Source organism: Herpailurus yagouaroundi, unplaced genomic scaffold, assembly GCF_014898765.1.
Source record: "Herpailurus yagouaroundi ecotype Mexico unplaced genomic scaffold, PumYag 199, whole genome shotgun sequence".
In the NCBI taxonomy this organism is placed as follows: Eukaryota; Metazoa; Chordata; class Mammalia; order Carnivora; family Felidae; genus Herpailurus; species Herpailurus yagouaroundi.
In genome coordinates, this window is record NW_024412430.1 from 15,283,035 (window position 1) to 15,296,316 (window position 13,282).

The 13,282-nt window shown below is 44.1% G+C and overlaps 1 protein-coding gene across 3 annotated transcripts in view; it reads right to left on the reverse strand.

Moving 5' to 3' along the window:
• Positions 1 to 8,007, reverse strand: part of RFX3 (regulatory factor X3) — a 299,217-nt gene extending 291,210 nt beyond the window's left edge. Inside the window, exon 1 of one of the 3 annotated variants that reach the window (XM_040449451.1) lies at positions 7,749 to 8,007. The gene's annotated coding sequence lies outside the window, so the exon portion shown is untranslated. Of the gene's footprint in view, positions 1 to 7,355; positions 7,457 to 7,748 lie in introns of those variants that run through there. The other 2 variants (XM_040449449.1, XM_040449453.1) reach the window with 2 other exon arrangements.
• Positions 8,008 to 13,282: the final 5,275 nt, after the last annotated feature.

A 13,282-nucleotide genomic window follows, 5' to 3' on the forward strand; every position in this document is an offset into this window, starting at 1 on the left:
TATAATTTCACATTACGTTTTACTGCATAACATTCCAAGGTTGCTTTATAGCTCAAGATTAGGGCTGGCAAATTATTCCAAAATTACTTATTGCTATAGGTCCACAAATGGTGACCTCACACATTTCTCTCCCCTTAGAGAACAATTCCAAGCAGCGCATTATGAAATTGTAGAATAATTCTTTGATGAACTCATCTTTATACAGCTATTTATTGCCATTATATATTAATGACAACATTTTATACAAAGTCTATAAATACAGTACAAAATGTTCTCAAATGAACTCATGTATAACGTGTGCAAAAGAAAATATAAATTGGGCAATGAAATGGACAATGGGAATCCTAAGAGTGTATGAAATGCTGCATTATTAGTTCTCAGTCTGAGATCTCTGGACCAGGAGAGTTGTCCAAATGTAGGAAGGGGCGCCTGGGTGGCTCTGTCGGTAAAGCGTCCGACTTCAGCTCAGGTCATGATCTCACACGGTTTGTGTGTTCGAGCCTGGCATCAGGCTCACTGCTGTGAGCACAGAGCAAGATTAGGATCCTCTGTCCTTCCCCATCCCCCCGCCCATCCCCCACTTGCACATGCTCTCTCTCAAAAAATAAAGTAAAAACATTTTTAAAAATGTAGTAAAAGAATGCCACTGTTGTAAGGCTGCAGAGTTGAACTAAAATACAACTTTGGGCTAACATCCTATTAATTCAGTGTAATAGCAAGACTGGTTATCAAAAAGTAATCCAAACCTGTGATCGATTTTTGTCTTTATTTGTAAAAGTAGGGGAGGAGAGAATAATTATTTAATGAGGGCAAAATCTTTCAAAACTTAGGGGCCACTGAGGTGATCAGGAACATATTAAAAGAATTCTTAGGTGGGAAAAAGATTTGAATGGGCATCTTCTCAGTATTCTCTAATAGTAAGAATCAACGCATATTGATCATGTATTCTGTATCAAATACTGAGCAAAGCATCTTACAAGAATTATCTTTAATCTCCACAAAACCCCATAAGGCTGGTAAGGTGGAGCCTGTTTTTCAGATGAGAAAACTGAGGCAAGTTAAGCTCAATAACTTGTCCAAGGCCTCACAGCTAATAAGATCATCTGAAATCTGACCCCAAAGCCTGTGTTCTTAACCAATTTACTTATCCCATCAATTTATTTAAAGAACAAAATACATACCAATTTGATACTCTAAATGTATTTCAATTTTTTAACTGATTTGTTTTCATTAAGTGCATCCTATACTTTGATATGAAAAATAAAACTTCAAAAATAAAGGCTCTAAAACGTCATAAATATACTTTAAAAATCTTGGGGCGCCTGGGTGGCTCGGTCGGTTAGGCATCTGACTTCGGCTCAGGTCATGATCACAGTTCATGAGCTCGAGTCCCGTGTCGGGCTCTGTGCTGACAGTTCAGAGCCTGGAGCCTGCTTCAGATTCTGTGTCTCCCTCTCTCTCTGCCCCACCCCCGCTCACACTCTGTCTCTCTCTCTCTCTCTCAAAAATAAATAAGCATTAAAAAAAAAAATCTTAGCGGCAGAAACTAACTGGTAAACCGTAAAACCACACTGTAAAAGAAAAATGCCTAACCTATTTTAACAAAACTAGTATTTAAAAACAGTTGCTCTCAGGGCACCTGGGTGGTTCATTCACTCAGGTCATGATCTCACTGTTCCTGGGTTCAAGCCCCAGCTCCCTGCTGAGAGCGCTGCTTGGGATTCTCTCTCCCCCCCTCTCTCTCTGCCCCTTCCCTGCTCTCGGGTACACCATCAATCAGTTATTCTCTCTTGATGTTTCTGGTTCTTTGACATTCCAACACATGAAGTACTTACTATCTCTTATAAAGGTACTCTGAAACATATCACATTTTGCTGATTGTAGTTAAATGTGGGATGATAGTATAGATCAACCCATACATCTATTATCTGAACAGAAAAGCTTATATGATAGACCTTTCTAAGCTTACTTGAGAAAGACGCTGGCTACCCCCATCTCAATGTTTGTCTTTTGGAGTATATACTGCTGACAGAGGAAAGTCAATGATGCTAGAAGGGCCCAAAGATCGGATTCTATAGTTCCCCTTAAAAATTCTCGCTACACTAGGGGCATCTGGGTGGCTCAGTCAGTGAAGTGTCTGGCTCCGGCTCAGGTCATGATCCCGTGGTTCGTGAGTTCGAGCCCTGCATCTGGCTCCGTGCTGACAGCTCAGAGCCTGGAGCCTGCTTCCGATTCTGTGTCTCCCCCTCTCTCTGCCCCTCCCCAGCTCACACTCTGTCTCTATCTCTCTCAAATATAAATATGCAACATTAAAAAAAAAAAAAAAACCTCACGCTAAACGCAGAGAAAACAATACCCAACCACTTCTAATTTAGAAGTATACGGCACAGGGCAAGTCAGAAAATCTAAAAGTTCTTAGATAATAAAGCCAAATTAAATTTTCAAACAAGACTACTCCAACAGCATCAAGTGGGGGCTGAATTCTCCAGACAATTTTAATATTATTACTGTTCTTGATTCAATTAGTCCGACAACTATTACTACCACTCACATGTTTGAGGCAGTTTTTTTTAAAATCATACAATAAAAGCATAGCATTAATTATGCCATACAAAAATGTTTTAAGAATATACAATATGTAGGGGTGCCTAGGTGGCTCAGTCAGTTAAGCGTCTGACTTCGGCTCAGGTCATGATCTCACAGTTCATGGGTTTGAGACCCGTTGTCGGGCCCTGTGCTGAAAGCTCAGAGCCTGGAGCCTGCTTCAGATTCTGTGTCTCCCTCTCTCTCTGCCCCTCCATCACTCATGTTCTGTCTCTCTCAAAAATACATAAACATTAAAAAATATATATATATATACATATATATATATATATATATACACACAGACACAATACGTTGATGTGTGCCAACAATACCAAATCTACAGAGCCCAGAGCCATACTGCCCAAACAGTGTGATTGTCAAGTTAACTGAAATTTTTGAGACAGAGAGATACACCTGCGTAGGAACAGGACCAATGTCCGTACCTAAAGGACTAATGCCGACATTCAAACTATGCCAAACAGATCAGTCTTGATATTTTATGTTGTGCTAATATATATTATCCTAGCCAAACAGAAAGAGGCTCTGATACAAAATTGCCAATTAACATAGTATATTAAATTTAAGCTCCATAGAAATAAGACTATTATATGCTTGAATGCATATATAATTAAAATTTTTTCTTTAAATAAAAGTTCTAATCAGTTCACATTTGTGGTGATGATAATCTCATTGCTGCAAACAGCATAGCACCCCCTGGTGCATCTGTTATAAGATGTATAAAATTACCACAAAAAAAGGGATAGAATCAAAGTAAAAATGAACCTTAGAAATCAATAGGTTGATACCCTTTTATTTACTCTGGTACATATTTTTAAACATTAATGCTTAAAAACAATTTGCATTTAAAAAGACCACTTAAAAAATGTTATAGAAACAACTGGAGGAGGTCAGGAAAATGTTTTCAATTAAAAAGATTTAAAATAATGAACAAACAAAATACTGGTTTCCAACATTTATCACTCATTAAAATAACGCTGTCAAAAAAAATTCTTTAAATATGACATCACAAAAGTTGTCCTGTTAACCAAATTTCACTTTATTTAAATCTGCTTTGGCTTTTCATTTCATATAAACTTGACTGACGGTGTAAAATGTTCCAGAGTACTTTTTTCTGGATTCAAAGTGAATATACGATTACTTTTAAGAATTTTTAAGTTGTTTTGTGAAAGGATTTACAACTTATACAGTGTGAAAATAGAATGATAATCAGAAATAAAAGTCATTTTAATTAAATTACGAATCTTAACTTGAATAGTTCAAAACTTTTACTTAAAAAAAAAAACTTCCTAGGAAAATAATTAACTCCGAAAGTATATTTCACTAAGGACAAAGCAAAGGATGCCACCTGCTTCAGATAGCCCTTTGTGAACCTCTACAAGTCCCAACACAATGCGCTAGAAATGAAAATGACACCTGTTTAAAGCAGCCATCTGTCCCTAACAAGCTGGATTTAGTCAAATCCACTTAATCTTGGATTTCTAAAATATGGGAACACTATGCACCTGTGAACAGAGAGGAACTTCAAATGTTCTGCCACGGCCACTGGGAATCTATACCAAACAGTTAAAAGCAAATGATTTCATTAGGGAAACTAAGTTTGGGGGGGGGGGGGGTGTTGTTGTTGTTGTTGTTGTTGTTGTTGTTTTTAAGTAACTGGAAGTGGAGCATTTTTGCCCAATGTTCAGTATAAAAACAACCAACCAGCAGGCTCTTTATAATTTAAAGGTTTACTTCCTTGAAGACTCTTCACAATTTAAAAGCTTACTTCTTTGGTTATTGTTGTTTCTTGTAACATAGTCTCACTAAAGATGCCAAGAACAAAGTAACATTTCTATAAGCCCAGTCAGGGGAAAAAAAAAAAAATTTAACTCTTCTCACACACGATGCTATATACCCCCTTTTAAACATACACACACACACACACACACACACACAATTCCACCTACCAATTTCTTCAGTTGGAAGCTTAGAGAAAATCACTCACATCAACTTCCTCAAGAATAAAACATGTTACCGAAAGTAACATATCATCATTTAAATACATTGAATCTATCTTGACTAATAGTTCATTCATTTTCTATTAATTTTTTAATGGGAAAAAGTCTACCATATTGAACTTGTTTAGGGTAAAAAATACCTGTTTAGTGTTAAAGGATGTTAAATGAATAAATTATAAACCCTGTGAGTCCCTGAGTACAAGACTACCTGAATACTAGAGAAACAATGTATTATTTTTTAAATTGGGCATAACTTGCTCATATAATGAAAATACTGTGGAATGATGCACTTTACAAGTGCATTTTAGCTTAGGATATTATGCGTGTAAATGTAGTGCATAAATATGCCCACACCATTTAACGCAACTTACAGGCAAAACAATCAAAAAGATGTAGAGAGGCATTATGACGTACAATGGATCACAGATATTTAGCTACCGGAAACAAGTTACAATTAAGACCTATTTTAACACTTTTAGTTTTATAGCTGCACAGATTTTAGTCTAAAAACTGAGAACATAGGAGAATGCCAATACGTACTATAGTACTTCCAAGGAAAACCAGCACAGAGAGAAGAAACTAAATGCTAAGTATTCATCCTTGTGTTAAACTTTTAAAATTTATCCCTATGTTAGTACTTCTGGAGACAATTTACTCAATCCATATGAATAATGCTGACATACTTGAGCTCAAAGCATCTCTAACAGCAACTTTTATACCACCTAAGTGCTTTTAAAAGCGGGTAATAGAATTCAATTTAAGTTCTGCTCTCAAATCAACTTGTAAATGGAAAATCTCAATTAGAGAAAACTTGAGACAGCTCTAACAAGTGAAATGCCTCGAACAAGTTCTTGGACATTGCAAATAAAAATATTAAACCATAATATTATAGCATATAATCAACTTGGCTGAAAACCTATTATGTAAATGGCATGAAGTCTGAAACTGTCTCAAGACAGCAAAACTCCTATTAACTTTGGAGAGAGTTTATGGGACCCAGGAGCTTCACCACCCAAAAGTGTTCAGCCATTTGACACTCATCTGAACAGAAAACAAAAACAAAAACAAATTAGTATTAGAAATTTGCATGGAACCCAGGTTGGGGAATAAATATAAAGAGATTGGAGCGCTCTGAGAAAGACTTCTTCACAAGGAAATGAATTGAAAGAGAAGTTTGTTTCTTTTTTTTTTTTTTTAACCCCAACTCCCACTTTACAAAATATTAGCCTTAATGGCGTTACAATTACCCAACCTGGTCATTGACAATCTCAAGAATAATTAACACTGTCACATTATTCACAGGCTGCTCTGTTAGGTAAATCAATATGCATTTGCTGTGAGAAAGAAGACTGTTTAAACACGTTATTTTAAAATTCCAAATTAGAAACTTCAATATGTGCAAACAGAACAGTACATTATATGTCGTGTCTGTTTTAGCCCACGTTCATTATGAAACCCTTTACCCAATAACCTCCCAATTAAACGTGAGGCTGAAAAATGAGCAAATTTACAGGATCTGTAACACTGGGCTCCCTCTAACCAAGAGCCTAGTACTTGAGGATTAGTAAGTATTCAAAGCCACAGAAGGGGAAAAGATAGATTTTTTTTTTTAGAAGACTTAAAAGGAAAAAGTTGTCTCTCGTCAGCAGGTTCCAAGTCACTGTCCAAAGAAAACCAAAAGAGTAAACAAAAAAGAGTATGTTAAGTACACACATGCCTAGATCTTAACAACCACAAAGAGAGTGAAATATACACACGTTTCAAGTTGAGAAGCTTCATACATTCTTTATGAACAACTTGACTTCGATTTCAACTCTCAAAGGAAAAGGAACAGAGAAGATGAAGAAGGGGTAAAAAAAAAAAAAGAAAAAGAAAAGAAAAACTCTTTAAAGTGCTACAACTGTCACAAATAACACCGTAAACTGAGTTCTCACAAGGCTTCCTTCGGTCCTGTCCCTATTTATCACACCCCAAGTCTCCTAACCACAATGAAAATTGTCAGCACTCTCCACTGCGGGGAGGGAGGTGCATCAAAGTGGAATGGAGCCTCACGACCACCCCTCCCACCCCCACAGGAAGGATAAAGCACTGTCAGTAACTACTAACCCAAGTATCACAGATGCCCTGCATCTGGTTTAAATCACAAGCGCGCGCGCACACGCGCACACACACACGCACACACGCACACACACACACACCAAAAAAGAAAGAGAGCGGGGAGAGACTTGTTTTAAAAATCTCTTTTCCAGGGCAGCAAAGAGCCCAGCGAAGAGGCCCCTGGTTTCAATGTGTGTGCAAAGGGTCGGGGGGTGGGGGGGGGCGGACAGGAGGAGAAGCGGGGGGGGGGTGGGGTGGGGAGGGAAGAGTGCTGAATGGATATTAAGACTGTTTGCAGCACAAAGAAAACACAGTTTTAAAAGAAAAGAAACAAGAAACAAGAAACCGTGCAGCTGAGGATGGCCAAAGGAGAGCAGCCCATTTTAGCACAAGGCAAAGAGGGGCGACGAACGGAGGGAAGGGGCGGTGGGAAAAGTTCACCGTCGTACGAGGGTAAAAACAACGAAACCCGTAAACCAGGCCCCACAAGTGAACAACAACAACAACAACCACCACCACCACAAACCACCGGCTCTGGGGTCCCCCCGGCACGCTGCCGCCTGTTTCGGTTTTGCGACCAGCAGGAAACGAGCAGCTCGGGGGAAAGGAGGAAAAAAACGAGAGAAAGAAAGCCGGCCAGCCTCCTCGCTTCACCTGACCCTCCTGCTCCGAGCCGGACCTAGGGGAGAGCTCCGCCGGCCGCGCCGGGGACCCGGGGCTCCCGCTCCCGCCCGGCTCCGCAGCCCCCGGCGCTCCCGCTCCATCCCCGACGCGCGGCCGCCGAGGGCCGGGGCGGCGCGGCGCCCACACCCCCGAGCCAGCCGCCGCGCGCTCGGTCCATTGTAAACACGCCGCGGCGCCGAGCCCCTCGGCGGCGGCGCCGCAGCGGCAGCCCCCGGTGTCAGGAGTGAGACCCCCGCACAGCCACACTCGGCTCGCGCACACGGACACACACACACACACACACACACGCGCGCGCGCACGGACACACGCGTTCACACGCAGCCACACGCTCCCACACACATGTACAGACCGAAGAATATTCACCTTGGCTGTGGATTATTGTGGTGTTGTTGGTGGGTGATGGAGATGGTGGTGGTGGGGAGGAGGAGGAGGAAGAGGAGGAGGAGGAGGAGAGGAGTAGTTGTTGTTGATGGGTAACAGTCGCCAGGACTACGGTGACTATGGCGCTTGATTCACAAGGCAACGGTTGCTATAACTCACAAAAGAGAGAGAGAGGGAGAGAGAGAGAGGGAGCGAGAGGGAGAGGGAGACACTCGCACGGGGAGGGGCGGGGAGGGAAGAGGGGAGGAGGCGGGCCCGGCGAGCCGCCGGAAGGGGCGGGCTCAGCACCGTGACGGACAGCCCCGACCCCGGGCCGGTGTTGGGAGGCGCGGAGGGAGGAGTGCGAGGCGGGGCTCCGAGCCAGGGCCCCGAAGAGCTGCGCTTAGCTTTGGCAGGGGCTGAGGTCACCCCACAGTCCTCTCGGAGGTGCGCTCGCTGCACGCGCCGACGAGGCAGCAGGGGAGGGGTACTTTCTGTGTGACGAAGGCTGCCAGTTCCGGCAGCCGGCTTTGTGCAGAGAAGCCCCAGAGCCGCGAGAGGGGAACGACTAGCCCGGGAGAGGGGGTGTCGAGGGCCATTCCAGACACTCTTGTGGGGAGACCAACTACGGCGTAATAGAATCCACTTTCAAGAGCGCGCTCCTCCCTTTTTTTTTTCCTGGCCTGAAACGTCATTTCCGGGGCGGGGCGGACGGAAAGTCCCGGATGTGCCGCCGCTCGCTCGCCCTTTTTTTTTCTCTCTCTTTTCTCTCCCCCCCCCCCCCCCCCCCCCCCCCCGCCCCTTGGTTTGTGAGGCGCCGGCGGTGGTGTGCCCAGTTTCATCCGCCTCCCGGCTTCTGGCGGCGCCTGGAGGCTTCGAGGCTCCGGGGCCCGCGCCGGACTGGAAGGTCCGAGCCGCCCGCGCCCTCCTGCTCGCGGCGCTCCGGCCCGCTCGCGACTCGGAGGAGCGCGGGCGGCGGGGTGTGAGCGAGCCGCCTCCGCCGCCATCTTAGAGCCAGCGAGCCCGGGGCGCGTGTGGGCCGCGCGCCGCCTCCCGCTGTCCCGCCGCGGCTTGGCGCGCGGACGGCCGGGTCCGAGCTCGCGCGGCCCCAGCTCCGGAGCCGGAGGCGAGGTGCCCCCCTCGCTCCCTGCGGGGCCGGCCGCTGCCTTCGCCGGAGGAGGAGAGGCGGCCCCCCTCGGCCGAAGGCGTTGAGGGTGGGGTAACTCCCACCTGCCCGACCGAGCGCCCCGTTCGTCTCTAACCTCCCCCACCCCGAGATAAGGCGCTCTCGCCCGGCTTTCAAGCCGAGCGAACCGGGATCCGGGCTCAGCCCACCGTCCCAGTGCTGGCCTCGCTCGCCCTCGGCCCTGCTGACCACCCGCGCTGAGGGCCTGGGGTTTCCGGCCAGTGGCTTCCGCAGTGATGGATGCCGCCCGCGCCCCGCCGCGCCCACGGCTCCCCGGTCCTGGTCCGCTGCTCCGCGCCCGGGGTCCCGCAGGCACCTTCGCCCGCGCCCCCGGCCTCCAGCACGGCCGCTAAGCTGCTTACCCGAGACAATAACATTAGAACTAGAGCCCAAGGAAGTCCTCTCTCCTGAGGCTTAATTTTTGCACCTGCAAAATAAGGGCTCGGGGCCGAGATAAATTCCCGGGGCTAAAATAAGAATAGCGACCGTTCCTGAGCTCTTACACTGCCCCCAGACATTGTGCTTAGCGTCTTACATACATTATCTCATTTAATCCTCGCGGCACCGCTATTAGGTACGAAATATTCTCGTGTTAGGGAAAGCAGGCCCAGAGTCTTCATACATAGTGGTTTTATGTCACCGATCCGTGCCATGCAATATTAGATAAGGGTATTTTATGAAGCGACTCTTTAAACAATAGTCCGAAGAAAGTCATGTTGCCGTAAGGTGATCTCTTAAGGACCCCACGGAGGCTTACGCTCCTGTGTTCTAATGCAACAGTGCACGGTGGTGAGCTCGGGGCTACACCTCAAAGGTTTAGGAGGTAGACCCTTCTTTGAGCCTGAGGCAAAGGACAGTGCGGTGCCCGACAGCAGTTAAACCCTCCAGGTTGAGAAGAATCATTGTGACATCCACGTGGAAGATAAGGTACGCATTCCAGCCGTAGAAAAACTGGTAACCATTATGAATACTCGTTTCTAGTACGTTCACAGGTGCAAGACCTCTCTCCTCGTAATGGGGTGCGGGGCACTTTGCTCGCGCTGCACGGCACTGAAGGGCCTCTGCTGCTGCGGTCCAATCTGAACGGGTCGCATGTCCCTCCCCTGGCCGTCAGCTCTTGCTTCTTCACTGCTCTAAGGGAACGCAGTGGTAGTGGCCTCCCCACCCTTTTAATTGACTGCTTTCGATCTGCAGGCCGGAAAAACCGCAGAATGAAGCTTGTGCAAAACTGTGTCCCCAGAGTATAAATAGGTATTTTGAGGAACTCTTAAAAAAAAAAAAAAAAAAAGAAAAAAAAAAAACACCAAAAGTGTGTGACCTTTACATGAGGACGTTGTAACATCAGGTTTAAGCTGCTTAGAGACTTTTCTTTTTTCTTTTTTTACCGACTCGATGTGACCTTTGCCAGAGTTAGGAATCAATAAACTTAAGTGAGTTCTTTAAAAGTTGGGATTTAGAATATTTCCTCCTGTTTTAGGATAATTGATGATGTGACTTGTACACCACTAGTGAGGTTCTATAATAGGAAATTTTCGATGTGACCGCCAAACTGAATCAAATAACCAAGCTACCAGTTCTAGATTCAGAAACATGCCGGATTATACCTGGATGTATTGTTTTCTGCTGTAACTAGTTATGAAAGGACCCAGAAATCCCTTTACCTATAGCCAGTTCTTTTTTTTTTTAATGTTTATTTATTTTTGAGAGAGAGAGAGAAAGTGCAAGTGGGAGAGGAACAGAGAGAGAGGGAGACACAGAATCCGAAGGAGGCTCTGGGCTCCAAGCTGACAGCACAAGCCCCACATGGGGCTTGAACTCACGAACCATGAGCTCACGACCTGAGCCGAAGTCCGACATTTAACGCCTGAGCCACCCAGGTGCCCCCCACTGTAGTCAGTTCTAATAGGATCTTTTTGGTCATTGTTAAGCATCCTTGCACGTTCACATACGTTGTACATATATTTCTGAAACAAATTATGGGGGCGCCTGGGTGGCTGGGTTGAACGTCCAACTCTTGGTTTAGGCTCAGGTCATGATCCCACGGTTCATGAGTACGAGTCCCACATCACGTTCTGCACTGACACTGTGAAGTCTGCTTAGGATTCTCCCTCTCTCTTCCTCTCTCTCTCTTTCTTTCTCTATGCCCCTCCTCCTCTCATTCTGTCTCTCTCAAAATAAATAAACTTAAAGAATTTTTAAAAAAGAAATTATGGAAGTCACAGAAAACACCCAGCAGTGTCTAGCATTTATCACCTGTCAGGAGGCTTAATAAGAAAAGATACCCAACCCCAAAATACTTCACATTCCTTGACACATGCAGTAAAGTGCCAGTGCAGTCACTATTTGTTGAGTATCTAAAATGGGCCAGACATCGTTCTTGTCTATAAAGTGCTCAGAGTCAGTATCTGTGAATTTAAAACGTTGTGGCCTTGGGAACATGGACTGTTTTTGCTCTCAGCTCGGGCTGATTGGCAGAGACATCATTTAACGCATTTGTATCTGCACCACTTGAAAAACATGAAGCCTGGATTATGTATGGATGAATACTTTATAAATCACTCTTAAGGGTGAATTTCCTTTTCAGTATTGTCTTAGGTTATTTCCTCCTACTGGTATCTGCCGCATATTGAAAAACTAAGAAATAAACATAAATGCTTATAAAAGGAAAAGGTGAATGTGGAAAGATAAAATACTGATACGGGATAGGTTTACTTCTGAAAAATTGTAGGTATGAGAGTGTTGAAAATTAACATATTGGTCAGTGACAGCTTACCCCTGAATTTGTGGTGAATCTTTGTGTGAAGCAGAAACCACTCCTGTTTTAAACTTTTCACTTGATTATAATATCTAATTTTCTTCAATTAAGAGATGCCTAGAGTCTTAATTCTCATATGTGAAATGAATAGTTTCATCTCAACCTGTATTTATTGAGTACTGATGATATGCAGGCCACTGAGGAATTAGACTACTAGATTACTAATTGCCTTTACAAGTTCTAAAATTCTGAGTATATATGACTTATCAGTACTAATAGAGAATGGTAAAGGGCAAGGTAATTCAAAACTGTAAATAATTTGCCGCTGTTCCCTGGAGAACTCCCAAATCTACCCATCCCCACCCAAAATATATTTTGGTTTTAAAAACATTGCGGGGTGCCTGGGTGACTCAGTCGGTTAAGTATCTGGCTCTTGATTTCGGCCCAGGGCATGATGTCACAGTTTGTAAGATCAAGCCCCACGTCAGGCTCTGCATTGACACATGGAGCCTGCTTGGGATTCTCTCTCCCTCTAGGTCCCTCCCAGGCTCATGCTCATGCTCTCTCTCTCTCTCTTTCAAAAAATAAGTAAACATCAAAAAAAAAAACAAAAAACAAAAAACGTTGCAGTATTTTCTCTTCTGGTAGATTGGCCTTTCTAATTGTGTTTTCAGTAATACAAGCCAGGTGTTTACTCAGCAGTTTTGAGGTATGTCCATCCTTATATATAACCAGGAATGAAATTTTTACCCCGGCACGGAAAGATGGTAATAGAATCCTAAGCTGACTAACTTTTCTCTAGACTAAAATACACACATGCAGCTCTTTCCTTCAATTAATGCAGAATGTCAAATATAATAATTGCAACATTAAAAACAAGTACCTGGAAACAGCCCAAATGTCTGTCAGTAAGAGGATGGAAAACAAATTGTGATACATTCACACAATGGAATACTATTGAGCAGTTCAAAGGAACTGACTCGTGAGACATAAAACAACATGGACGAATCTCAAAAACAACGTTCAGCAAAAGAAGTCAGGCACTAAGAGGACATACCACATGAATCCACTTGTGAAAAGTCCAACAACAGAGAAAACTAACCTGTATTTAGTGTTTCTCAGTGATGGCAGGGGTGATGAGATGGGATTTACCAGGAGAGCACGTAAGACAACTATCTAAAGTGATAGAAATATTCTGCGCTGTCCAACTTGGTAACCACAAGCCTCGTATGGCTATTAAAATCTTATTGTAGGGGCGCCTGGGTGGCTTGGTCGGTTAAGCGTCCGACTTCGGCTCAGGTCATGATCTCACGGTCCGTGAGTTCGAGCCCCGCGTCAGGCTCTGTGCTGACGGCTCAGAGCCTGGAGCCTGTTTCAGATTCTGTGCCTCCCTCTCTCTCTGCACCTCCCCTGTTCATGCTCTGTCTCTCTCTGTCTCAAAAATAAATAAATGTTAAAAAAAATTTTTTTAATAAAAATAAAAATAAAAATAAATAAAAAAATAAAATAAAATCTTATTGTAGATCAATTAAAAATTTAAACTCAGTTCTGCAGCCACACTGGCAACATTGTAGGTACTCGGTAGCCACAGATGGC